Below are 24,682 nucleotides of genomic sequence, written 5' to 3'. Positions count from 1 at the left end.
CATACACTCTTTTTTGTCATATACAGTGTGAGGTGGTAGCAGCTAAATACTTCCTACAAAATTAGTCCTGCAACTGACATGAACGGGCATGTTGTAATTATTTCTTAAGTTTGTTCTTATTTGCCATATTCGCAGTGTGAGTTGTTTCAAAACTTGTCTGTAGAATCTAATCCAGTATTTTTCAACTCCGGCTTTTTATTAATGATCTCCAATTAAATGAATGCATTTGCCAGTCTTTCATGTAAAAATTCATGTTCAGTACTTTTGGTGTCCCCCTGGAATTATCATCAATGCTCCTTTTTCCTGCTTTTCATTCATGAAGTTTTCTGCATTCACCTCCCTGGACACTCCCTGTAAAACAAAAGTTTAATGCATTTTGTGAGCTGCACTTACTGAAATGCATTTGTTAAGGATTCTAAAAGAGCAACTCACCTCAAATGGAACCTATGCTTTTTGAAGCTTAGTCATCCGGTTTGCCAGCTTAATGCTGAGTCAGAAATTCCATACTGCAGTTGTGGCAGAAAATAGCGATCCCTTAACACAGCTTCCATCTGACACATTGACAAGAAGGCTCTTATTTTGCCTTCTTTTGATATACATTCTACACCTCTTTCAAAGGAATAGGGTCTCAGTACCTTGTCAGTGTTTTAATTTGTCATTAACTGTCAAAAGGCCAAATATTCTGCCATAACATAAAACTTGGGATTGGAAATATAAATTGCTGCATTGTTTGCTTTGACACCAATAGCTGCTTTGACTTCAGGGAGTTCTATCTTGCCATGTTTAAATCTCCTAATGATACCAGCAGGTGGTACTTTCCTTCAGAAGATTTATTTGTTATCAGTGAAGTAAGAGATGTTAAAAGTATTAAGAATCCCTCTTGTGTTTTGCCCTGGGGTATCTTTCCTCGTTTTTTTTTCCTGTAAGTCTGGAAATCTGTGTGGAAATGTTCAAGCAGCAGTGCTGTTGTGGTTTTACATGCTAATTACCTTCACAATGATTTACAATTGCACTTTTTTCTTTAGATTAGCATCCTTTAATGACTAGCATTATCTTGTTTTTCCACTTTTATAAACATGGGAAGGAGAAAGAACAGTGAAATATGCATTGGGTAGGAAAAATACTCTAGAAGTACTGGCCTTGAATTTAACATCTTATTTCACAGATGTGAGGAAATAACACTTTTCTCTGCTTTCAGAGCTGACAGGGGGACCATCTGTGTTAGAGTTTCAGAGCCTTAGAATAGAAGGCAGTCCCCAAAGTCGCGTGCAGGGCGGCAGCGGCAGTATTGACACATGAGTGTTTGTGTCACTTCCCCATGCCTATTGCTTTGGCACTGAGGAGTTGTAGCAATTAAGAATTAAGATAAACATTGAAGGAGTGAGACTTGCCATTTGTGAAGTCTCTCAGAAGGTACAAAGGTACATGGCATACTATGCTGAAAAAGGTAGTGAGGAGCATTCACTGAATGTAAAGTTTAATCCAATTCTTTCTGCCCAGTGAAACAGGATCGTTTTGATAAGCTGATGAGCAGTGACAGATTCCTGCCCTAGGGATGTTCTTACTCAATCTTGGATAATTTCTTTGAAACAGACCCAGAAAATGTTTGGCTGCCAACTTCATCCTGTTTGCTGCCAATCAGAAAATTTCCATCCAGTAAATTAATTCCAGACACTCCCTGGTGGTTTAGCTGTTCATTCAAGTGCTATGCTGACATTGAACTTCGAATTAAAAAATACAATGACTTTGCACGTACATCTTTCTTAGCCTTTCAGTCTGTTTTGGTGGTATTAGAGATTGTGTGCAGTGCATTCCTTTAGAGATTTTTTTCACGTTCTCACTAACTCTCGCAGAGTACTTTATTAACTGCTCTATTATGAGAAAAAAAAATTTCGTGGTAATGCACAGAATGCTTTTATTTAAAAAAATTGTGAGGAAACTAACAATTCCTTTAAGTGTTACAGGTGGAATAGCTTATCACTTCTATTGAACGGTTATTTTACTTTCCTGTGTAACTCTCAATTTTACATGTGGTTTGAGAAGTGGATTCATGCAGTATTCCACACTCAGAAAGGCCATGGTTAGACTTGCATACAGAAGGTAGTTGCTGTGATTTACCTGCTTTTCTCATAGTTCTGAGGGCAGAACCTTAAATTGGTCAGTTACTCAAGTGTGAACAGGGGCATTCTTTGCTGGAACCACACAGAGAGATGTATTTTGTATTCTTTCAGCTGTCAAAGAATTCCTGTCATATTTGAAGCTGTATGAATTATGATGTGTGGATATATTTAGGTTATTAGATATTTAGTGATAGAATTTTGTTTGAGTGTTTTTCTAACCTTGTGTCAGTAATGCAGTTTCTCTTAAGGATCTTTCAGATTTTGATCAAACAGTATTCTGGATTTAGTTGGGATGACATCAAGTGAAGACCAATTTCAGGAGAAAAAGTCCAACCAGTATCAAAGGGTTTTTTTTGTTGTTGTTTGGGGTTTTTATTTATTTATGTATTTGTATTTTCATTTGTTTCCCTGCTGGGTAAAGAACTGAATGGTTGTTGTGAACAGAGGTAAATCTGGTAGGCAGGTAGTGTTCCTCAAGGCTCAGTATTGGGGCCAGTTGGATGAGTGGATCGAGTGCACCTTCAGTGAGTTTGCAGTCAGTGTCAAGTTGGGTGGGCATGTTCTGCTTCGGAGCAGGAAGGTTCTGCAGAGGGGTCTGGGTTAGGCTAGATCAATGGGCCAGTACCAACTGTGTGAGGTTCAGCAAGACCAGGTGCTGGGTCCTGCACTTCAATCACAACAACCAGTTGCAATGCTACAGGATGGGGGAAGAATGGCTGGAAAGGTAGAAAAGGTGCTGAGGGTGCTTGCTAGTTGACAGCTATCTGAACATGAGCTAGCAGTGTGCCCTAGTGGCTACGGGTGTCAGTGGCACCCCAGCCTGTGCCAGAAAGAGCACGGCCAGTAGGATGAGGGATGTGATTGTACGTCTACTCAGCACTGATGAGATCACACCTTGTGTACTGTGTTCTGTTTGGGCCCCTCACTACAAAAATGACCTTGAGTTGCTAGAACACCTTCAGAGAAGAGCAACAAAGCTGGGGAAGGGGCTAGAAAACAAGACATATGAGGAGCAGCTGAGGATAGTGGGGTTGTGTAGGCTAGAGAAAAGGAGGCTGAGGAGAGACATTGCTCTCTACAACTACCTGAAAAGGATGTTGCAATGAGGAGCTGTTGGTCTCTTTTATCAAGTGACAAGTGATAGGATGTGAGGAAACAGACGTAAGGTGCACCAGGGGAGATTTAGATTGGAAGTTAGGGAGAATTTCTTCATGGTTAGGTTAGAATTTCTTCATGGTTAATGGTGGTTAGGCATTGGAATGGGTGCCATAGGAAGGGGTGTGGTTGACCTCCCTGCAGGTATTTAAGAAATATGTAGAAGTGGTGCTTAAGAATGTGGTTAAGTGATGGACTTGTAGTATTAGGTGATAGATGGACATGATGATCTTGAAGGTCTTTTTCCAACCTCAGTGATTCTATGATTCTAACATCCATTCAGGATTAAGAGTTGCTCCTTGCTCAGCCACTTCAGTATCTTTGCTAAACTTTCTGTTACTCTGGCATTTGTATGTAGTTAGTTTCTCCTTGTAAAAGATGGGAATTAACTTCATAGATTCTAGAAGTATTCCTAGACCACAATATAGCCATTAAAATTTATTCTGTAAGTTAATCTTTGGGATGTTATTAATGTTGATGTTGCTGAAGACAGGTCAGTTTCACCCATCTGCAGTCACGTTCTTCAGCACATAAGGGCTGCACTGACTGCAGTGGTTCAGAATCAAGTCCTAAATTAGGACTGATGTGACACTGAAGTCAATAATTTAAATCAGAGTGCTCACCCTGCAATTGCTTGAAGTCTATCTTGGAGGAGGCAGGGTGGCTATTCTCCTGTGCCATAAACCAGCTTCTCAACCTGTCTTCCTTTGTACAACTTGCTACTTAGAGGGTGGTATCACTGCATAGAAAGTGGTAGACAGTGCCTTTTTCTGCTGCTGACCTTTACTTTCTCTTCTGTTCTCCTTCCCCTGACACTGCTAGGTGATGTTACTTTCCATGGTGATGTGAGGCAGCTCACAGCTTCTTGCAAACACCTTGTTGTGCCTTAACCCTGCAGGTGGCTCAGCACCACAGTTATTTGCTCATTCCCCTCTTCCCAGTGGGACCAGGGAAAGAATCATGAAGGAAGGTAGAACTCATGGGTTGAGATAAAACTATTTACTAAGATAGAGGAAAAGGATAATAATTATGACTATATCTCTATGAGCATAAATGTATATGAAAAGTGGTGCACAAGTTATTGCTCACCATCCCCCAAATGATGCCTGGCTATCCTCTGAGCAACAGCAGAGAGTAAGATGAACTCTCATCCCCTTCACAACTCCTTCCACTTGATGTCACATGGCATGGAATATCCCTTTGGCCAGTTTAAGTCAGCTGTCATAATTCTGTTCCCTCCCAGCTCCTTGGGCCCTTCACTGAGAATGGCTTGGCTCTGTGCTACACAGCTTAGTGGGAACCAAAAACACTGGCGTGTTATCAACTTTGTTTTTCTCTTAGAACCAAAAGCATAACATCATACCAGACACTGAAGAAAAATCTATCCCAGCTGAAACTAAAACACATCTATATGCAGGGAGAGTTGGAATTCTACAGGCTGTGCACAGTCTTAACATTCGTGGTCAAGGCCAGATGTAAAATGATGTTTTACATCAACCTGAGAACAGTGCAAAAGTTATAGTAAGGCTGAATTAAACTGTAGAAATGTCTCTGTGTCTTCACTTGAAAATATCTGCAAGATAAAGATGAGAGGAAAGGCAAACTGTTCAGAATCTGCCTGTACTGTGAAAGATGCTCATTCTGCCCATATCATTAGAAACCAGTTGGAATCCATGGAAGGTAAAAGAGAAAAAAAGTCAGTGGAGGCCTTAAGTTGTTGTATGTACTCTTTTTCAGTACATGAGCTTCAGCAAAGCCAGATATAAGGGGAAAAGGCCTATGTTAATAGAGGTGTTGAAGGTGTTTTTCTCCACAGCACTCTTTAACTGCTGTTTTTTTTTCAGGATGAGAGGGTCTTTTGGGAAGAATAATACACCCAAAATAGTTAGGATCTCCAGTCAAGGAGCTTCTTAAGGGGAAGTGGGAAGATGGTCCACATTTGCCTCTGTGTCCATGTCTTATCTGCAAGCAAAGGCTTGGCTGGTTAGAAGAGTGCTGTTGGGAGACTCCCTTACACATGGACACAGCTTGCTTTGGGGTAATGGTCTGCACTAAGTGCTCCATTTGCTAGGAGGAGGACCAATGTATATTTTTTTTGGTGTTTGTTCAAAGAAATAATGAAGATTGTTATCCCTTAGGCCCTGCAATACCAGTGTAACTTCTGTGAGTCATGTATGGGATTTTCAGCTATGTGCATGTAAGATAGTTCTCATACAATGTAGAGAAAATACAACAATAAATGAGTTGTCTTGCATTATCAGCCAGAGTGCTCCAGTTAGATGATTATTTTTCATAAAAGGAAATACTGCACTTCTGACGAATCTACTAAGTCAAAGCAGCAATGCTTTAGCAACCAGCATATTGGTAAAACAACAAGGTTGCCCACAAGTGTTTCTCAGCCCAATATGGAATACCTTTTCTCCAAACATTTAGTTTGAAATGACTGCTTCCCATACCCACTACACTATGAAAGCTCTCGGTAGCCCCTTGAAAACATCTCCCCAAGCACCACTTAATGAGCTATAAAAATGTTTTTTATTTATCAAATCCCAGCAATGTAACCACAGCCTGAACAATGCAACCAACTCCCTTCTCCCCAGAGGCCCCCCCGTGGCTTTGTTTATATTGAACATAGGAAGAATGTTTTTAAAACAGAACTCTTCACCCTCTGCTCTCTCAGGGCTGTATCTTCCCTCTTTTCTTCGCGTGGTCAAATAGCTGCATGTGGGGCTCTGTCACATTAGAGAGAGCAGTCAGCAACCCAAGGCTGCTGATCAGTACAGGGTCTGCCGCGTGATTGCTGCCATGATCTTTAGTTTTTGGTAACCCTTATTAATGAGGAACATTAGTGAGAGAGATTTACATTACAGCTGTATTTTTTGCTGTGCCAGGTACTACAGCAGTGAGAGAAGAGTGCAGACATTTCTGAATTACTGAAATCACTGTAGATTTTAGTGCTCAGTTCTTATCCCAGTTGCACCGGTGGCAATTAAGAGTGGCTGCACTGAAGTGAGCCACTCTTTCAAGAGACTGAAGTCTCTGCTGATGAAAAGTGAGTCACTTGGTATATGTAGTGGTGCCTGGCTGTCCATGTCTCTCACTGTTGCCATGTACAGTTGTCAGGAAATGAATGCAATGCAGTACAGAAAATGCACTGTTATACCTTTCATTTCTTCTTTCTCTGCCTTAATATTGATATTTATGCCTTAGCTGTCTTTATAAACTATTTTGAAACCGTGGTGCTCTTGAATAAATGTGCAAATGCACCATCAGATTTCAGATGTTGAAAGTTGTGTCACTGATGCAAAATAAATGTCAGATTCAAATATCCCTTTTTTTTCCTAAAGTTTTAAGTAACTTTCTAGTTCATACTAAAATTCAAGATGCTCTTCTGCTTTGCAGCTTCTCTTGAAACAAAGGGGCCAAATTGAACTGTGCTTGTGATCACTGTATTGAGTTACTTGAAAATAAATTATTTTTTAAATGAAGCAATAATTTTGAGGAGGCTTGCATTATTTTTGTTAAAGACTATCCTAGGGGAAAAATAACATTGTTATGATGGAAAGAGTTCAATTCTTAGTGGTGTATGAAATTATTAAGTTTGAAACAACTTCTCAGCATAGCCTTCCTTTGGAAGTCAGTCTCATTTCTGTGCCAGGGAAGATCATGGAACAGACCCTCCTGGAAGCTAAGCTAAGGTCCATGGAAGAGAGGGAGTTGGTATGGGATAACTAGCATGACTTCACCAGGGCTAGGTCCTGCTTGACTAAACTTGTTGCTTTATATGATGGTGTAATTGTGTCGGTGGAAAAGGAAGGGCCACTGATGTCATCTATCTAGACATCTATCTTAGTAGAGCCTTTGACACGTTGCCCCATAACATCCTTCTCTCCAAATTGGGAAGATATGGATTTGATGGGTAGGCTGTTCAAACAGTGAGGAACTGGTAACAAGATCATACTCAGAAAATGGTGGTCACTGCCTCAATGCCTGGTTGGAGATCAGTGATGAATGGTGTCCCTCAGGGGTCAGTACTGAGAACTCTAACATCTTCATCAATAACATTAACTGGGGGATCGATTACATCCTCAGCAAATTTGTGGATGATACCAGGATATGTGGTGTGGTTGACACACCTGAGGAATGAGATGCCATTCAGAGAGACCTAGACAAGCTGAGTAGTGGACCCAGGAGAACCTCATGAGGTTCAACAAATCCAAGTGCAAGGTCTTGCATCTGAGTATTGACAGTCCCCACTGTCAGTAAGGGTGGAGCACAGCCCTGCTGGAAAGGATTTGGAGCCAGCAATGTGCCCTGGCAGCCTACAAAGCCAACCGTATCCTGGGCTGCACCAAAGGAAGCATGGCCAGCAGGTCAGGGAGGTGATCCTGCCCTTGTGCTCTGTGCTGATGAAGCACTGCTTCCAAGTGTGGTGTCCTCAGTACAGGAGAGGCACAGACCTGTTGGTGCACATCTGGAGGAGGGCCATAAAAATGATCCCAGGGATGGAACATGTCTCCTTATGAGAAGAAGCTGAGCTGGGCTGGTGCAGCATGGAGAAAAGAAGGCTGTGAGGTGGACCTGACAGCAACATTTCAGTATCTGAAAGGGGCTTTGAGAATGAAGGGGACAGACTCTTTAGCAGGATCTGTGGTGACAGGACAAGGAAAAATGTTCTCAAACTGACGAAGGGGAGATTTAGATTGGATATAAGGTGGAAGATTTTTACAATAAGGATGGTGAGGCACTAGCACAGGTTGCCCAGAGATGTGGTGAATGCCCCAACCGTAGAGACATTCAAGGCAGGATGGGACTCTGAGCACCTGATGGAGCTGTAGGTATCCCTATTCGTTGCAGGGGAAGTTGGACTAGATGGCCTTTAAGCGTCCCAGTTCAAACAATTCTGTGATTCTTTGTTTGCAGTTGCTCACTCATTTCTTGATTTTGTTTTTATAGTGAGCAGCTGCATCTGAACTGCTACATTTCTAATTGGATAAGTTTAAAACTAAACTCTACCACAGCTATGTGTTTCCTAGAGCTAGGAAAATCTGTCATCCAGGGCCTGATGCAGCTCTCAGCAGGATGTGTAAGCACCCAGCTGAGAGAATCTAGGAGAGAAAACAACTTTGTGTGTGGAATTTGGCTTGTCTTGGGGAAAAGGCACAAAGGGAAAGGAGGAAAGCAATAGCGAGTCAAAGAGTAACACAAAAAGGATTGAGGATTGTGTTTCTTCTTTCCATACTTTATGAATAAGAGTTTAAGAAACCCTGCGTTTAACGTACATTGTGGGTCTGGGTTGAGCTACAACTTGTCTGAGATTTTCTTCTCCCAGACGTGATGTAGTCTCCCTTTACTTCAATTTTCTTTCAGTAGGACAGAGGTGATAACCCAGCCGTTCTCTCAACTTTAGATCTATGTTGCCACCTAATCCATTTCAGGCAAAATGCTCCAAGTAAGGAAGAAATATTTCTGTGTGAACAACCTCAGATGATGTAGGTGAGTTGGGCGGCAAGTATCAGGCTGCTGGAAGCATCATGCACTTACCTGTCCCCTCTTGTTGGCTTACTTTGTTCAGTTGCTTCCAGTCTCACAATGCTAAAGGACTTAGCTGGTGCTGACGTTGAGCAATAAGGGATTTTCTTCTATCTCAGAAGTGTCTTTAAGATGTGTGCTTTTCCATGTCATGTGGATAAACACGCAGTGTGCATGTTAACCCATAAACTTCATCCACCAATTCATGCTGTTTTTCAAGAACACTAAATGTAAGTTGTGATTCCTTGTTCAGAGGACATTTTTCTCTGAACAAAGAGATATCATCTTCCATAAAGGGTTGAATTAGGAGCTCTGTGGCAAGGTAGAGATGAGGTGGGTTTTTTCCTCTTTCTGTGCCTCACTATTTGTTAATATTTCTCCAGTGTGTTTCACTAATTTAGATTACTCATGCTGTCTGCTGTGAACTCTGCCAACACAATCAAAGTCTGTTTTCATTCTAGCACCTTCGCTATGGAAAGGGGCTGTAATGTGACCACTAAGTCATGCTGAGCACTCTGTGGTGCCTCACTTGTGGCTGTGCCTCCTTCTACCCAGCCGTATGTCTGCACCTGAGCGCAAACTATGAGCTGTTGGCTTTTCACCACTTGTGTTGCTGAGCTCTGTATGATGGGCTAGTTTCTCAGGGAACAAATAAACATTAAAAGCTGACTTCTGATCTGTTTCAGAAGTCTAATGGTGACTTTCTTTATGTGAATTCAGTGCAACTCCCAAACAATATCATTAATTCTTGGGTGAAAGAAAGGGAAAGGCTAATTCCCAGTCACTTATACTAGCACAGGGTGCAGCCACAGTTTATTAATAACGCATTTATCTTACTTTGGACAAGTATGAATAATTACATGTGGTACAAGGTGAGGCTGTCAAATATGTGCTGAGATAACTGATAACAAAACTTAGCTATATAAAGCTTAACTTATATAAAGCCTCATAGATTTCATTGATGCCAGTTCAGAAGTTCATAACTTGGGTGGCTGGGAAAGATGGGGTGTTTTAAGACTGTGGTGACGGCAGACTGAGGCTCCACTTGGCTTAGATCACTCCCTGACATCTGTAGCTCTTTCAAAGCCCAACTCCCTTCAGCATCCCACAGCTAGGCCAGTTTTTCAGCCAGCAGAAAGTTAACATACTCTTAAAGCCAATGGAGCTGCGATCCATTGCGATATTCCAGTTCAGCAAGTGACACCATTTTTCCTCCAAAGTCCATAAATCCTTTCTCACCCTCATCCCGATTTTCTCCTGTTGTTTAATATATACTCTCCTCACTTAAGGTCAATCCTAGTCTTCTCTAGTGCTTCAAGGAAAAAAATCTTTGGCAGACCTAGCTGACAGCTCTTTCTTCTGCCACTTACTTGTGTTGGATATACAAGGGGATTGTATGGGAGGAGAAATGGGCAGCTCAGCACCTATACGTAGTTAGAAGTAGACTCCGTTTATGTGAAGGGGATGGAGGAGGGATGGTGTGTTTCAGGGAATAGTGTCCTCCGGGAGCGTAGCAAACTGAAGAGAGAATCTGCCCTGCATCTTTGTCTCCATTTTTTTTCTGAAAATTTCCCTCAGCACTGCCATCCTTCATTAAGTACTGGTGAGTGATGTGTAACAGGCACATTTGCTGCACCTAAGTGCATTGTACTACAGCACCACCACAGTGTCTCATACAGACACCTCTTTTCCTTCCCTGTGCTCTAAACTCTGAGAAGAATTTTGTTGCTCATAGATAAATTATTTGAGATTTTATGCTGAAAGCTGTCGGGTCAGAGAGCTCTTGCAGTAGATGTAGAAGAGCTAAAAAATCTATTTTCATAAAAAGCCATGTTTTATGTGGTGTTAGAGGTCGGTTCTGTCCCAGGTAACAGCGGTAGGATAAGAAATAATGGCCTCAAGTTGAAGCAGGGACAGTTCAGACTGAATATTAGAGAATTTTTATTCTCAGGAAGAGTGGTGAGGTATTTTAACAGGCTGCCCGGGGAGGTGGTGGAGTCACAGCCCCTGAAGGTGTTGAGGAGACATGTAGATATGGTATGGAGGAACGTGGGTTAGTGGGTAATGGTGTTTATATGTGGACGGTTGGAGTGGGTGATCTTAGTGGTCTTCTCAAACCTTAATGATTCTATAGTTCCATATGTAGGCACGTGGCATTGTGCATTCTTGATAATTGTAGTGATTTACTTCCCTTTTCTTCACCCAAAAGGTTCCTGGCATCAGAACCCCCTGCATACACAGTGATAATCCTGTGGGTTACTGAATTTCTTTTTTTATGAAATCCTCATCGATTGGTAAATACAGCTTCTCTCATTTCAGTCAATTTTCCAGGACTGAAAAGTGCTAAGAATGTTTGTTTATATGCCAGTGCAGCTTTGTCTGTGAAGGTGTTGTCCCTGCTGCTGGAATAAATCAGATACTTGGGTTTCTTGCAGTATTCCTGAACTTGGCTTGAAGACACCAAAATCATTAATCAAATATATCAGAGGGATGGAAATTCTAGCACAGCCTCACTGTTACTAAATATTTGAAAGAAATGTGCTTTTGAGTATCAGCAGAGCTAGCCAGGTGTGTACAAGGATCCAAGACTGATGTTTTCTGCCTCACTCTGCTGCTCAATGTCATTATAAAAAAAGCTTTTTTTATGTATTTCTTTTTGATTTGGGCTGTGTGTCCTACAGAAACAACGTATTGGTAATATGTGCTTTTGTCTGCTCACTCCCAATTTTTCATTTCTTGAACAATTTCAGTCAAAGCTAAGCCAGTCACAACCAAATTGATGGAAGAGGTCTGAGTAACACTGACTGCAAATTCTGTAAGCAGAGGAAAATGGTGTTAATATTTCTGTGTATTGAGGGTGAGTTCGGCTTCATTACACATTAAAAAATCTGCAAGGGAAAGGCATCATGCATTCTGTCGATCACAGGACTACATGTTCCCAAAGCAGGAACACAGTCCAAATTATTTTTGAGTTCATAACTGTCATGAGAGGCAACACATGGCAAAAATTGACAGTAGGGGTCTGGATTGCACCTTCTGGACTCCTGAAAACTCTGATGTGTGCTGAGAATGTGGTATTTGCTTTACAGCTCATGGGAAGGTTGAGAGGAGCGTGAGCAGCCCTGAAGTTCCTCTGTGCCCTGTCCAACTTGGAGAAGTTGGGGAGGTGCGTGGCAGTGAGGGCAATAATTTTGCATGCTAGACCCTTCAAGGGGTAGACTTCTCTCTCCCTCGGAGGAGATGAACAGATTTATTTCTCCAAATCAAGAGCACCCCAGTGGAAGGTGAAACTCTTTAGAGTTGCCATGTAGTTGAGCCGATGTACTTCACTGAGTACTTCAGGGAGGCCTCCTTTGTGCTGAGTCTGATGGTGCTCCAGGCACCAGAACTGTAGAGATAAAGGCAGTACACATGTTCACTGTTTATACGCTGTATGGCAGTAATATACCCCAACATCTCTTGCAGGTATTTGAATCTGCATATAGTGACCTGAGGTACCTGGCTTTCGTATTTGGAAAAATTAGTTGTGTGTATGAGTATGAGGCTCTTGGGTCTTCATATTCACTCCCTTGGAATGTCTGTATAGGCAGTTGACAGACTCACTATGGGAAAGGAGCCTCATCCTAGTTTGTTATTTACTTACTTTTTTCCCGTGCTAGTGCACCATAATCAAACTTTAAAATTTTTAAAATTCTTCTATGTACTGCACAAAGAAAAGGTGCTTGGTGAAAGCAGCACACTTTGAGGTTCAACAATATTTTGTGATAAGAAGAAAAGAACTTAAGGGCTTTTTGTTTGCTTGTTTGTTTTTGATACAGATATTTAAAGACTGTTGCTAAGAATTGAGCTTTAAGCATTACTGCTGGTTTTGGAAATTCTGCCCTAAGTTGTTGAAATAGAGGAAACAGTATAAGAGAGGTTTATATGAAAAATTCACATGCGGGCTCAATTCTTTGATTTTGATTAAACTATCAAAATAAAATTTTGCTTACTGTTGACCACTTGCATGAGAGACCACTTTCAGTTGTCAATCCTTTGGAATTCATTACCTAATAAATATATTTTTAGAGGACATTACTTTGGAAAAAGTGAACTCCTGACACTAAGGGACTCTCAGTTTCTCTCCAGTTCTGCAGAGTCCAGACATCAACATTTGCACTGTATTTATTGCCCACCACTTTCAAGCCTAACCCAGAACATGTTGTCACTTCATATTTTCTGTGAGGAAGGAGGAGAGGAGTCATTTGGACTCTGACTTCAGCCAGCAGCGAAACTGTAAGATTTGTTTTTTTTTTTTTACAGTTCTTTACATTGGATGTAGTACATTGTGTAATGCAATAAGAATCCAAAATCTGCTTTGTTCACCAGCACGAAGCTCTTTTGATTTTGTTCATGTTTAAAGAGCAGAACAGAGTTTAGCCCAGCACTAGAGATTTCCTTTTTTTCCAATGGGAAGAGTCACCAGAAGATGGTATGGAATTACTGCTTAATGTTCCCATGTACTTAATTACTTGTTTCCTGAGAATTCAATCAGGTGATAATGCCAGGTTGAATTACACATCTGACCATCTAAGCTGGCCCCTTCTCCTCCTATTCCTGCTTTGCATTTTCTTTTTGTTTTGAAATCCTAAAACTGTACGGTCACTTTTTCATGCTTAAGGAGCCCAGTTTTATACTTTTCACAACCAGCTTCGGTCTTGAACCAGCACTCCCTGTTTATAAATTACAACCCATCATATAACTGTGGCAGAAGCCAAGATGCAGGGTGGCTGTTTCCTTGTTTCTGGAACAAGACAACTTTTGACTCACCAGGGATCTCCCATGTAGCTTTTAATTTTTCAGCTTCATTCATTCTGACTGGATTTTGACCAGAGCTGAGCAAACATTTTTGAGGCACACAAGCAATTCTCAAAATGTAATCAAGATTCATATATTTCAAGGTTTGAATTTTTTTTATGTATCACACCCAGAGGAATTCATTTTTCCCCAGAAAAGATATTTCCCTTTTAATAAGAGTACGAGTTTTCTAGATTAGTTTTCAAGCTGCATGGATCACATCAGAGTAAAGGCAGCACTATTGTTTGGCTTCTGGGGTGCCCTTGTAGAAATTCTGTTTTACACCATTAAAAGGCACCTTCTGCCAAACATTGTTTTTTAAAGATGTAGAAATGAAGTAAAAAGTCAGGGATCATGGGACAGCTATTGAATCCAAGAGTTTTATTGGCTATAAATATGTGTAGCTATGGGGTGAGACAAGTTTTCCAATTTTCCTTTTACCAGCAAGTAGATACATGGAGGTCTTACTAAATCACTGTCTTCAAGAAGGATTAACTGTATAAAAAATATTTTGCATGTCCTAGCATAATGAGTAACTAGTAAGAGAGAGCCTGTAGGTATTACTTGGTGTACCTAATTTTGTGGGTCAAACCCTGAGAATGCCACTCAACTTTACTCAGGTCCATGATAAAATAACTTATTTGCTCCCTCAAAATGAGAAACTTAGGAAAATTTAGTGTAGTAGTTCACAATGAGAGAATTGCTACCTCACAGAAACTCTTTGGTAAAGATGTTAAGTGATGTGGCACAGTTGCGCAGGTTTATTTTAAGAGAATTATTGAGAACCTTTCTTGCTTCATTTGAAAATTGACTGATTTTCCATGTCACTTGTCCCATTTTGGGAACATGAAATGGTAGAGTTCTTGATTCTCAGAGAATTTGGGGGTGGGGGGGGAGTAGGGGGATCACTGAAACTGCTACCTTGGACTTCTGGAGGGTGGACTTGGAACTGTTTAGGACACTTGCAGGGAGAATCCTTTGGGATTCAGTCCTGAAAGGTACAGGGGTCCAGGGAGGCCTGGAAACTCATCAAGAAGGAAGTCTTACAGGTGCAGGAGCAGGCTGCCCCCCTCTGCCATAAGATGAGCCAGAGCAGAGGAAGACCGATGTGGATGAACAGGGAACTTTTGTTTAGACTCCAAGAGAAAAAGAGAATCTCGCTCCTATGGAAGAAGGGATGGGCAACTCCCAGAGAGTACAAAGAAGTTCGAACATGCAGGGAGGAAATGAGAAAGGCAAGGGCCCAGGTTGAACTCAATTTGGCCACAAGGTAAAAGAGAACAAGAAATTTTTAATAAAAGTATTAAAAGTAAGAGGGGGGCAAAGAGAAAATCCATCCATTTCTGGATGCTGCAGGGAACATAACTATTAAGGAAAAGCCAGAGGTTCTCAACACCTTCTTTACATCTGTCCTAAAAAGTCAGACCAATTATCCTCGGTAGACAAGGGAAAGGCTGTTGACATAGTTTACCTAGACTTCAGCAAAGCCTCTGACACTTTGTCCCACAGAATTCTCCTCGGGAAGCTGGCAGCCCACAGCTTGGACAGGTACATGCTTGGCTGGGTAAAGAGTTGGTTGGAGGGCTGGACCCAGAGTGTTGGTAAATGGAGTTCCATCCAGTTAGCAGCCAGTCATGAGTGTTGTTCCCCAGGGGTCAGTACTGGGGCCAGTCCTGTCCAATATCTTTATTGGTGGCCTGAATGAGGGTACTGAGTTCACCCTCAGTAAATTTGCAGATGACAGCCAGTTGGGAGGAAGTGTCAATCTGCCTGGGGATAGCAAGGCCCTACAGAAGGATGTGGACAGGCTGGATAGCTGGTCTGGGATCTGTGGGATGAAAGCGCATGCCGAAGCACATGCCAGGTCATGCGCTTTGGCCACAAAAACCCCAGGCAATGCTACAGGCTTGGGATAGAGCGGCTGGAAGAATGTGCAGAAGAAATAGCACACACATGGGGGTGTTGGTCTACACATGGCTGAACATGTGTCAGCAGTGTGCACAGGTGATGAAGGCTAATCACATCCTGACTTGTATTAGATATAGTGCTGCCAGCTTGAGCAAAGAAGTGATTGTTGCTCTGTACTCAGTACTGGTTAGGCCATACCTTGAGTACTGTGTCCAGTTTTGAGTCCTTATTTGTAAGAGAGGTCTGGAGCACAAGTCTTATGAGGAGCAGCTGAGAGAACAGTGGTTGTTTAGTGTGGAGAAGAGGAGGCTTAGGGGAGTCTTTATCCTTCTCTACAATTAACCTGAAAGGAGGTTGTGGTGAGGTGGGCATTGGCCTCTTCTCCTATGTGATATGATGGGAGGGAATGGCATCAAGTTGCACAAGAGGAGATTCAGTTTGGACATTAGGAACAATTTTTTTTCTCAGAAACAGTGACAGTGCTTTAGCACAGGCTGCCCAGGCAGGTGTTGGGTCACTGTCCCTGGAGGCGTTCATACTAAGGAATGTAATTTAGTAGGTAGTGTTGGGTGGCAGGTGAACAGTTGGACTGGGTGATCTTGGAGGTCTTTTGCACCCTTGGTGGTTCTGATTCCACTGCTCATCCTTAGAATGCAAACCAAATTTTTGCAGAAGTAGTCAGGAGATGTCCCCTAACTGGCATTTCTGTCTGTGATAACCTATGGAGAAAGCATTCAATTTAACATTTTTGATTGAGACATCTGTTTTTTTTTTTTTGTATCTACTGTAACCGATTCTTTTGCCTAACCACATCTGGTCCAAGCAACATCCATGGCTACAGCAATCTCATTCTAATTCTAAGATTTGTAGAACTGTGCTTATTTATGAGCAGAGAAAAGAATGCTCAAAATGCCTTTACTCACATTTCTGTGGAATGGCTTTTGCATAGGTTACCTCGAAAGATACTCAGATATCGTTTGCCAGAAATTGGCTTTTAATGTGAGCCAGACTCATTCTTTGGCATCCTGCTTTAATTACAGATTCAGCCTGACATTTGTTCTGTCCTTGTTGGAGAATTCGTTTTTGAAGATAGCAGAAAAAACTCTGAAAGATTTAATGACTTACTAAAGAGGTGTTCATTTAGACTGGGAAACTTGGCTGCAAGTGATCCCACATGGCTGAGGGTATTTCACTCAATTTCTTTCACAGATTCCAGAAAATATCACTGATGTTTGATACTGTGTCAGACTACCTCAATGACAAGCAGATATTAATGTGTTTTCCCCTGAAACAAGCTGTCATGAATAACTGGACTGCAGTTTGTTTCCCGCTCCCTCTGATACTCAGTCTTTAGATTACGGCATTGTGTGGATGCTGACCTATAACTTCTATGAATGCAATATTACACAACTGGCAGGCAGCCAAGTCATAATGCAATGAATGTATTTCCTCATAAATAATATTAATATTTTGAAATACTACCACCTTCTGGCAGCTAGGGAAGAAAATATTCAGACCATTTCTTGATGAAAGACCATTACAGTGTATCATACTAAGAGAAGGAACTCTTTCTTAAGTTACCTCTGAATTTTGTTTTCACTGTGTTTTCTTTGCAGTATCTTCACTTACAAAGAATTATTGGTACAGATTTCCAATGTGTTCCTGTCAGGAAAAGTGCCATGTGCTACTTCTACTTCATTTTCCAGCTTAGTCATTTGTTTTAACAGGTGCCTTCAGTCTTCCAGCTACTAGTGTAGTTGGGAAGAGGTACCCTTTCCATGCCCCATTTCCCACTGTTCATTCCACATGCAGCTTGGGAAACAAACAGGAGGAGTTGGAAGCCACCATGTTACTAGAAAACCACAATGTAATTGCAAACACTAAAACCTGGTGGAATGATTCCCATGACTGGCATGTGGCTATTGATGGCTGCAAGCTGTTCAGAATGGACAGTTGAGGAAGGAGGGGAGGAGGCATTGCCTCTACATCAGGGAAGGAATAGAGCATAGAGAGCTGTCCCTGAAAAAAGGCCATGAGCAAGTCTTGATGATATTTGAAGAGTCATAGCAATCAGGTGAAGTTCCTGGTGAGTGGAAAAGTCAGTGTTACGCCTATTTTTAAGAAGCGTAGAAAGGATGACTCAGGGAGCTACCAACCTGTCAGCCTCGCCTCTGTGCCAGGGAGGATCATGGAACAGATCCTCCTGGAAGCAACGCTAAGGCACTTGGAAAACAGGGACATGATATGGGAGAACTGGCATTGCTTCATCAATGGCAGATCCTGCCTGACCAAACTTGTGGCCTGTTATGATAATGTATCTGTGTCAGCAGACAAGGGAAGAGCCACTGCTGTCACCTTACTGAAGTCCACTTCATTAAAGCCTTTGACGTGATCCCCCACAACATCTTTCTCTCCACATTGGAAAGACGTGAACTTGATGGGTGGACTATTCAGTGGACAAGGAACTGGTTGCAAGATTGTACCCAGAGAGTGGTGGTCAGTGTCTCCATGTCCAGATGGAGATCAGTGATGAGTAATGTCCCTCAAGAGTCAGGACTGGGACTGGTACTCTTGCGACATCTTTCTCAATGACATTGGCTGTGGGATCTGTTACATTCTCAGCATATTTGCAGAAAACAAGAAGCTCTGTGGTGTGGTTGACACACCCGAGGGATGGAATGCCATCCACAAAGATGTAGGTAGGCTGAGCAGTTGGCCCAGGAGAACCTCATGAGGTTCAGCAAATCCAAGTGTGAGGTCTTGCACCTGGATCATGGCAATCCCCACTATCAGTACAAGCTGGGAGATGTAAGGATAGAGCACACCCACCAAAAAGGAGTTGGGGGGTACTCATGGATGGTGAGCTGGACATGAGTCAGTAATGTGCCAACTGCATCCTGGGCTGCATCCAAAGAAGCATTCAGCAGGTCAGGGAGGAGATCCCGCCCCTTTACTCTGCTGTGGGACCTCAGCAGGAGCACTGCATCCAGATGTGGAGTCCTCAGTACAGGAGAGACATGAGCCTGTTGGAGTTGGACTGTTGACCTTGGAAGGGACCCTTCCAACTCAAACGACTCTGTGATTGTTATAGAAATTTTAGAAATATGAGGTGATTCCAAGCGTTAACAGTATAACATGTTGTTGATTCACCTTTGGAGCTAATACTGTAGGAATCTATTAGTATACATCCAGATAGCTTAGTTGAAATGTATTCCCAGCATTCATTTGACTACAGAGACTGTGTCAAGGATGTTGCATTTATTTACAGCAAAGAAAAAAATGTAGCAGAGTTCTCCTCATGCACAGGCTGGATTCCCAAACAGCTGCTTTCTTCTCTAGGCGTAAAAGAGTGTAAAAATAAATAAATAGTCTTTAGTGTTAAAGAGACTTTTGGGCAGATGGAGCTGTTGCTCTCTTCTTCCCATAAGAGCCCATAGCCAAGCCCTTGGAGCAGTGGTGGCAGAGTTCAAGTTTCCTTCAGTGGGAGACAGTGGAAGAGTTTGTCTTTTCCTTGGTTCTTCATTTCAGTCTGAAATATAAAGTTCTTGGATTACAAAGCCTTGGAAAAGAGAAATGTTTCTGTGTCTCAGGTTTCTGATCCTGTGATCAGAGAGAAGTGTACTTAGTGGCTGCACAGGAAAAATTGAAAGCATGCGGGAAAAATCCTTGTTTCACAGAAGTAAACAGATGATGTAGACTTGTTTATGTTAATTTTTTTTCTCACCCATAGAGCTATATAAAAACAGATCTTCATTTTTTCACCAAGCATCTCTCTGAATTTTAACCAAGTTGCTGTGAGATTGATTGTTGTTTATGCTAAGCAACAGGGCAGACAAAGCAAAACATTTTATTTGTAGAATTTATAGGGCTCTATAAAGCTCAAAGACATTGCGAAGCTGGATAAGTCTTTGTTGGACTTTGTAAGAAAGTTCTTGAAATGAAGGGGTTGCCATGTTACATGGCTATGGTGAAACTGAGCATGGAATTCAGGTATCCTGCCCATGATCTGCCTGCAATTGCTGTCACTGCACTATAATCTGATAGCACAGTAGTTTGGGTGCTTGGAATATTATTTCATTTTACTAAATTGTGAATATTTGCAGGCAATGTCTACCAAAGCTATATATTAAACAGTGTGTCATTTAAAAAGATACTGCAGCACTACAACAGTAGTTGAAAAGAAGCTTGTGTGCATCCTGAAACATTGCTGCTTAGTGAATAGCAGTTTTCTGCATTTTAACAGCATTGTGTTCATTATGTGAAAATAGACACAGTAGTGTCACTACCAGCTTAAAAATGCTTGGATATTTGCATTAGCTTTCAATGCTGCTTAAGTACAAAGATGTGTAATATTTTCTCACAAGGAGACTGAATAATGACATTCCAAAGTTGTGAATATGCTGACTCTGAAAGGCACAGGTCCCTATATGGGTAATTAACAACTAAAGAAAAAAGGCATACTCTAGGAAACTAATTATCTTTCTTCCTATCTGACAATGATTAATTTATAGTCGAACAGATGCTACATAACATTAAACTGCAATAAATTCTATCTGATAATTCTTATGCTGATAAGCCAGCAAGTGAAGGAGACAAATAGTCTAACAAAAGAGAAATTCAGTCTCCTTTGAAACCTAGAGGATATGAATTTTGTGAGTCACACATGAAATAAGCTGAGACTTGGTGTGAGAAGTAGCTCCAAAGTATGGATCTTTGAACAAACTTAACTACCTAGTCAGAGAAATGGCTAACTGCAGTCCTGTGTAGTGAGACCTGCTCACCTTTCAGAACTCTGTCGTGAATTTTCTGTGTGCAGATGCAGCAGTCATGCCAACAGGACCAACTGTGCCCTGTAGATCTCCATATCTGAGAACAATACAGTCTTAACTTTACATGTCCAGAAGGAGAGGAATGTATCTTTTCCCCATTTTACAGTTCCTGTTTTTTCTCTTTTTTCTAGTGGAAGAGATAGTAGAAAACCCCTTGATTTGGATTTGTATCCATAATACTTTCTTACGCAGGTCTGTGTCTCAAAATGTGTTTTTTACAGAGAGAGTGCTGGCACAGGCTGCCCAGAGAGGCTGTGGTTGCTCCCTCTCTGGAGGTGATTAAGGCCAGGATTGGGCAATCTGATCTGATTAAGGCCTTGGGCAATCTGATCTAGTGCTTCATCTAGTGGTGGGCAGCTCTGTCCTCAGCAGGGGGTTGGAACTAGAGGACTTTGAGGTCCCTTCCAAGCCAAGACGTTTTATGATTCCGTGATTCACAAAATAATACAGGTTTTAGCCTTTGGTTGTCTTTTGGGGAAATGTTCTGGGAAAGAATATTTATAATGTCCCACTAATTCTACCCACTTACAGACTAAGGAGAGTAAAGGAGTAAGTAGAACATTCTGTGAGAAGGGGCATCTGTGGGTCCATCGTCATCAGTGAGTTATCAGAGATTTTAGGAGAAATTGGATTGGGAAGGGGAGAAATAAGGTAACGTTAAGTTCTTAGGTTGTGATCTGTTGTATTTATCCAACTATATCATGTCATCTGGATTGGTTGTTGGATTATGTCAGGGTAATGAGGCCGTGTGATACAGTGGAAAAGAGAAGGCTGTGGGGAGACCTCATTGCAGCCTTCCACTATTTCAAGACAGTACGTAAACATGAGGGAAGTCAACTTTTTACATGGGTAAATAGTGACAGGACAAGAGGGAATGGTTTTAAACTAAAGGAAGGGAGATATAGATTAGATGTTGGGGGAGATTTTTTTTACTGAGAGTGATGAAGTGCTGGCACAGGCTGGCCAGAGAGGTTGTGCATCCCTGGAGGTGTTTAAGGGCTGGTTGGATGGAGCCCTGGGCAATGTGATCTAGTAGTTGGTCTAGCAGCTGGCAGTTGGAAGTTGATGATCTTTGAGGTCCCTTCCAACCCAAACCATTCTGTGATTCTATCATCACGTAAATTAAAGCATGCATTTCAACATTTCTGGAACTGCAGTTAACAAAGTGATTATCAGCAACCAGAGGAGGTTCTTCTGAACGGTTCTTTGGTAGTTGTTGCTGTACAGGTCTGGAAGGGCAGAGGCTGCATGTGCCTGTAGTGCAAAGTCCCACTCCTCTGGTCAGCAGAAGGGCAGTGTGAACAGGAAAGAATCTGTAGCTCCTCTGGGTGATAGTCACATTTAAGATGATACCAAATGCTACTTGCTGACTGCAGTAGGACTTTGTGTCAAGCTGAAGCTCCCTAATGATTGTTCTGCTCAGTTTCTTCTGCGTATAGCTGTGATACAGTTGAGAGACAAAGCTGTTTCATCTGCTTTGGGCTCGGACCCTGTTAGAAAGGGGGGCTACACATGTAACGGACTGAGAAGGGAGAATGGAAGAAATACAGCAGGAGATTATTTTTGATGAACTGTGCTTGGATAAATCCATTATAATACAGAATAATTTGACAGGCAATGTGTATGGCTCCTGGATTACTGTCTTAAACAGAACAAAGGTCCAGCATTTTGTGTACAGTCCCTCTGTTATGTACATCACTGGAACCAGTCATGTCCAACCCATGGCCCAGCCCCTGGCTCCTACAGCTGCCCGCTGCCCTGCACCATCATGGCAGTGGCTCTTCCCTGCCGAGCGGCGCAGCCCCAGGCACGCAGCCATTACAACCACCAAACACTGGTTTGCAGTTGGCACTGTCTGAGCTGAATTTGTAAGGAAATTGCATGGATTGTCAAAGAAAAGACATTCTCTGCAAAAAACACAGGCAAATATGTTGCGTATCAAGGAATGTTTTGTAAGACAAAATACTGGAACTGGAAAAATGTCACCTCAACAATTTTTTTTTTAAAGTTACAACTCAAATGGTCTGAATTATAAAAGCTAATTATGTGGCAGCAAACCTTATTGCAGAAAAATCTAAACCAGTTACTGATGGCAAGTTTATTAAGCCATGTATGGAAAGCATGGCAGATATAAGTTGTCCTGACTAACAAAAAAAACCAACAACAATACAAACAGATTTTTCTGAAATCAGTTTATCTCACCAGAGTATAGCCAGACAAACTGAAGAAATAGGAAAATGTATTAAAAGATGTTTGAGGAGTAAAGCTGGTAATTTCAAATTTTATGCTTGGGCTATAGATGAAAGTACTGATGCTACAAATGCGGCTTAACTTGCCATTTTCATTAGAAGTATTGATAACGGATAAAATGTCCCTGTAGAAATGGCTTCTTCAGTGCCATTAAAAGACCCAAATAAATCTCTTGATTTGTATGAAGCAGTAAAAATTACATTACAGGGATTCTCTTTAACCTTTGCCAACCTATCTGGTATATCAACTGATGATGTCTCAGCAATGAAAAGTAAAAAAAAGAGACTTATAAGATTAATACAAGACAATGCAGTTGCCACCAGCAACTCATGTTTGATGAAATATCGCTGCATCTAACATCAAGAAAATGTGCATGCAAAAGCTTTAAAAATGGATAATGTCATGCAAATTGTCATCAAATCTGTGAATTTTATAAAGCCCAAGTGATTGAATCATCACCAATTCCAGGAGTTCCTTGAAAGTGTGGATGCTAACTATGGGGACATCATTTACTTTTCTGAAGTAAAGTGGTTAAGTCAAGGTAGAATCCTGAGAAGATTTAATGATTTGCAAAATAAAATCAAGTCATTTATGGGATCATAAGGTAAATTTGTGCCAGAAAATGAAAAATGGCTCACAGATCTAGCATTTTTGGTTGATTCGACCACTAAGTTAAATGAATTCAGTATGCATCTTCAAGGTGAAAATCAACTTATCTGTGCCATGTTTCAAACCATAACACTGTTCAAAATGAAATGTAAATTGTGGCAGGCTCAATTTACAGCAAATAGCGTTAGGCATTTTGATACACTGGCTAAACACAGCCCAGCAAACAGCAAAAAATATGCAGCTTTTCTTTCTGTTTTGATAAAGGAAGTTGAGAATAGGTTTTTATCATAGAATCATAGAATGGCCTGGGTTGAAAAGGACCACAATGCTCATCCAGTTCCAACCCCCTGCTATGTGCAGGGTCACCAACCACCAGCCCAGGCTGCCCAGAGCCACATCCAGCCTGGCCTTGAATGCCTGCAGGGATGGGGCATCCACAGCCTCCTTGGGCAACCTGTTCAGTGCATCACCACCCTCTGGGTGAAAAACTTCCTCCTAATATCTAACCTAAACCTCCCTTATCCCAGTTTAAAACCATTCCCCCTTGTCCTATCACTGTCCACCCTTTGCTTAAAAAAAAAAAGACAATTTTTTGATTATTTTTGACTCCATTTTCAGTTGACATAAATACATTACCTGCAAATTTTCAAATGGAATGTATACTGTTGTAATCAGATACTGAACTCAAAAATTTGATTGTCTCTTTACCAAACCTTTATAAGCTCTAGTTTACCAGAGAGCAGTCACACAACCACGCCTTATCATCAACTTGTGGCAGTACATACATTTGTGAGCAACTGTTTTCAAGGATGAAGCACAGGGAGAGTAAAATTTCATCAGAAATGTCTAACGACTACATTGAGAATGCAATGAGGGTTCCCACCATCACCACTGAACCAGGGTGATGCATAAGTTTCATAAAAGCAAGGTCAAATATCTCCAATAGTTTTATGTTTTTGTTCCTCCTTTTTTTTTTTTCTGTTTTAATAAAAAATAGGAAGATTAAAAGAGGTTTTGTTACTTAATATATTTAGGTATTTTATATGTGGCCCAAGACAGTTCCACTTCCCTCAGTGCCCAAGCGAGCCAGAAGGTTGACATCCATGAATTAAACCACTGGAAACAAGGCTATGGCTCTAGGAAGGGGGCAGCTGGAGGAGGGGATTGTCACCCATGGGACATGTCTGGCAAAGAGAAAAGGAGACACAGGTCATTTACAGACAGCAACTCATGAAGGGGTTAGCTGTGAGATGGGGAAATCCAACGTGCCTTTAAACCACTCTGTATGTATTATTTTTTTTGTGTGTGTGTGTATAGTGGATTTATTAATTCAACTTCCAAGATTATATTTTAGAACTGTTTTTGAAGATCCCTTGTGAGGACCAGGAGGTCAGCAATGCAGTGGTTGTATGTGAATTATTTCCACCCACGGGTATTTGGGGT

The 24,682-nt window shown here is 41.5% G+C and overlaps 1 protein-coding gene across 7 annotated transcripts in view; it reads left to right on the top strand.

Annotated features, from left to right (window-relative positions):
* GPC2 (glypican 2) overlaps positions 1-24,682 on the top strand; it is a 419,550-nt gene that overhangs the window by 219,259 nt on the left and 175,609 nt on the right. The window lies entirely within an intron of this gene.

Source organism: Gallus gallus, chromosome 9, assembly GCF_016699485.2.
Source record: "Gallus gallus isolate bGalGal1 chromosome 9, bGalGal1.mat.broiler.GRCg7b, whole genome shotgun sequence".
In the NCBI taxonomy this organism is placed as follows: domain Eukaryota; kingdom Metazoa; phylum Chordata; class Aves; order Galliformes; family Phasianidae; genus Gallus; species Gallus gallus.
The sequence above is the reverse complement of the archived record's forward strand: the minus strand, read 5'-3'. Positions and strand labels throughout refer to the sequence as shown.